We start from the raw sequence: 4233 nt of genomic DNA on the forward strand, positions 1-4233 counted from the left end.
TTTTTTTAGTAAATAAAAAATAAAGTCATTAGGAGCAGAGATGTCACTACTTTGAAGACTAAGCTGTATCTGACCCAAGTCATGGTATTTTCAATAGCATCATATGCATGTGAGAGCTGGATAATGGATAAAGAAGACCATAGAAGAATACATGCATTTGAATCACAGTGTTGGCAAAGAATATTGGATGTACTATTATTGTACATATTGTATATTGTATGTATGTTGTTAGAGGAACAAACAAATCTGTCTCAGAGGAAACATAGCTGGAAAGCTCTTTAGAAGCAAGAATAGCCAGATTTCCTCTCTAATACTTGGATCATGTTGTCAGAATGGACAAGTTTCTGGAGAAAAACACCATACTTAGTAAAATAAAGGGTCAGCAATAAAGAAGACCATTGAGCAAATGGATTGATACAATGGCTGCAACAATGGGGTAAAGCTTGGCAATTATTGTGAGCATTGTGCAGGACTGGGTGTTGTTTCATTCTGTTGTACATAGGGTCACTATGACTCAAAACCAACACCACACCTGCTAATAACAATAGCAATAATACATCTACTCTTCACTTATCAACATGGTTAGTTTCCAAAGACTAGATCATTATGCAAAAGCCAGTGTTACATGAAAATTACATCGTTCCATAACCGCTGTTATCATTACATAACTGTTAAATTGCATCATTAAATCACTGCCAAACTGAGAATCATGGCCTAGTTATTTGACACATCAACTTAGCCATCATAGCCTGTATTACTCTGGCCTCGCATTTTGGCTTTTGTTACTGCCACTTACATGTTGTTAACACACAAAATAGTCAGAGAGTAGATTTCTTAGTATTGTTGTAAATGCAAAATGTCAGATAATGAATAGTTGTTAAATGAAGGATATATCTAAAAATGTTTTGACACCCTTTCCAAAGTAATGCCCGTTTGTTACTATGAGTCATTGTATGTATCTTGAATTTTTAATATAATAGACTTTACAGGGATTGGTTTGTACTACAAATTGTGTGTAAGTTGGATGGTCATAACCCAGTGATTGCTTGTGATAACCTCTGATTTATTCCTGACATTGGTGATTTGCATATTTTCTTTTTAAAAAAATTTTGTCAGTATTGTTAGAAGTGTATTGATATTGATCTTTTCAAGAACCAACTTTTGATTTCACTGAATTCAAGAACCAAATTTTAATTTCATTGAATTTAAGTATTGTTTTCTTGTTTTTAACTCCATTGGATTCTACTCTCATCTTTATTATTTTCTTTTTTTTCTGCTTGCTGTCAGCTTATTTTGCTTAGATTATTGATTTGATAACCTCTCTTTTCTAATGTAAGCATTTAGTGCTAAAATTTTCTCTTTAAGTTCTGTTGTAGTTGTGTTGTATTTTTATTTTCATTCAGTTCAATATTTTATTTTATTTGTTCTTTGTTTCTCTTGAGACTTCCTCTTTGATGACCTAGACATGTGTTATTGTTTAGTTTTCAAGTCTTTAGAGAGTATCATTCTTCTGTTACTAATTTCTAGTTTGAGTCCATTATGGTTAGAGAATATTCTCATACAGATTTGTTGACTTTTGTTTTTTGACCTAGAATATGATTTATCCTGGCCAGTGTTTTGTGAGTACTTGAAAATAAAATGTCTATTCTGCTGTTGCATAGAATGTTCTATAGACATCAATTAGATTTTTTTGGTAGATAGTACTGGTGAATTCTATATCCTTGCTGAGTTTTTCTCTAATAGTTCTATCAATTGCTGAGAATAATGTGTTGAAATCTCCAACCATAATGGTGGATTTATCTATTTTTTTCTTTAAGCTCTTGTTTTTGCCTTATATGTTTTAACACACTGTTTTTTGGTGCATACATATTAGGATCATTCTATCTTTTTGGTGGATTGATTCTTTCATCATGATTTGTCATTTCTCGTTGTTTCTGGTAAAAGTCTTTTCTCTGAAGTCTACTTTATCCAATATTGTTATAGCCATTCCTGATTTTTTTTTAAAGAAATTAATGTTTAAAGGTTCCAGTAAGATGGTGGAATAAGTAGACAAACTGCACAGACCTCTTCAACAAAGAAAAGGGAAACCAATTAACACAGATACAGAAGATAATCCTGGAACCCTGATCTTTGAAAGGAAAGATACAGAAGTGGACTAAACCCCAATTAGTAGAAGAACCTGCATGAAAACAATGAAAAATGAGACATACAGAGCTACAGTCTGGCAGCGATCCTGATAGCACAGGCAGCTTGGATATTGCCAAGTGAGGTAAGAACCCAAGAATTAACCTAAAAATCGACCCTGTTAGCCAGGGGCTACACAGAGGACTGCATTGGTGGCCAGTGAATAAAAGTGGAAGCAATGTAGAGGGAGATGGGCTGAGCTGTGGACTTTTGCCTGTCTGGATGATGCAGCCATTTTGAATGTTTACAAGTGCTTTGACCATTTTGGATATTTAAAGTTACAGCATTCTCCCAGACCTAAAAATAGGCTCCACTGGCCTGGAACTGCAAGGATGTTCCAGACGTAAAGGACTGAAATGGGGAGATATTCTCCTTGTTACTTTTAGACCTCACACCCTCTTGGTGAATGGAGGTGCAGCCATCCTACACTCCCACCCACCTTCTGGGCCAGCAAGAATTCCATCCCAGTCTGTGTGCTTCAATGGAGCCTGTGTACCCTAGCCCACTCTGCACAGATTTTTGTTTGTTTGTTTGTTTTTGCCTATGTAAAAATTCTTCTTCTTCTTCTTTTTTAATCCTTTTTATTATTACCCTTTATTATTCCTTCCCAGGTTCTGGTTTTCAGGCTTTTCTCTCTTCCCTGTTCCTGGTTCCCATTTTTTTCTTTCTTGTTATTAACTCCATTCCCTGTTTTACTTTTTGCATTTGTCCCATATTTTTCATCATTGCTCTCCTACTCTACCTCTTTTCTCTTATTGGCCCCTCCCCAGATATTGCAGGGATTTTTGTTGTTGTTGTTGTTTTTCTTTTTTCATTTCTTTCTTTCCTTTTTTTTTTTTTTTTTTGGTGGTTGTTCCAGTGACTTTATGTGGTGTGTTTTTTGTCTACGTCCTTTTACTTTTTTGTTGGTCTTTCAATTGTTGTTTCTTTCTAACTGAGTGGGAGAGAGCAACCTTGCCCATACAATGCAACCACACCCACGCCTCCTGCAGTTCCATTCACTGAGTGAGATCCATCACTTCATTTCCCAACAACTGGCAAGCAAAAAATATACACCAAGAAAAACTTGACTCACCATTAACTGCTTTTCAGAAACAATTAGCAAAGATCTAAATACAACAAAATCACAATGTCTTGGAGAAAACAGACCATCACAGTCCACACAAAGAAGCAATATAAAGTGGTAGACAAGGGAGCAGGATCCAGACCCAGAAATCATCCCTGAAGAAGAATCAGCATTGGAACTCCCAATAAGGAATTCAAAGGAATTATATTTAGGTACCATCAAAGGATTGAGAGACAGATCAAGGAAAATACTGACAAAATTAAGGAAAACACAGACAAAAATCCTAGAACGATTTCAGAAGAAAATACAGAAACAAAATAACAAAATAAGTGAAAAATTAGAAGTGATACAAAATCTACAGTTAGAAATACAGAATATTAATACTAAATTTTCAGAAATGGATAGCCCATTGAAATGGCGAAGGAGTAGAATCAAATTAACAGAAGGCAGAATTAAGGAGATTGAAGACAAATACCTGAATACTTCTTTGGAAAGGAATCAATCAGAAAAAAGATAAAAACAAATTGAAGTCTAAGGTTCATATGGGATACCATCAAAAGGAATAGCCTACATGTAATTGGAATTCCAGAATAAGAACAGAAAAAGAAAACCACTGAGAAAATTGTCCAAGATTTGTTGGAAAGAACTTCCTTGATAAGATGAAAGATGAGAATACATGCATTCTGTAAGTCCAGTGAACCTCAAACAGATAGCCCCAAAAGAAAATCATCAAGACATATCATCATCAAACCCACCAAAACCAAAGACAAAGAAAGATTCCTGAAAGCTGCATGGGAAAAACAAAAAGTTACTTAAAAAAGACAAACAGTAAGAATTAGCTCTGATTCTCAGCGGAAGCCATGCAAGTGAGGAGGCAATGGCATGGTATCTAAAAACTCTGAAACAGAAAAATTTCCAACCAAGGATTAAATACCTGGAAAAATTGTCCCTCAAATATGATGGTGAAATTAGGAGATTTCCAG

This window comes from Orycteropus afer, unplaced genomic scaffold, assembly GCF_000298275.1.
Source record: "Orycteropus afer afer isolate SDZICR_OR568_19922 unplaced genomic scaffold, OryAfe1.0 scaffold00691, whole genome shotgun sequence".
Classification (NCBI taxonomy): Eukaryota; Metazoa; Chordata; class Mammalia; order Tubulidentata; family Orycteropodidae; genus Orycteropus; species Orycteropus afer.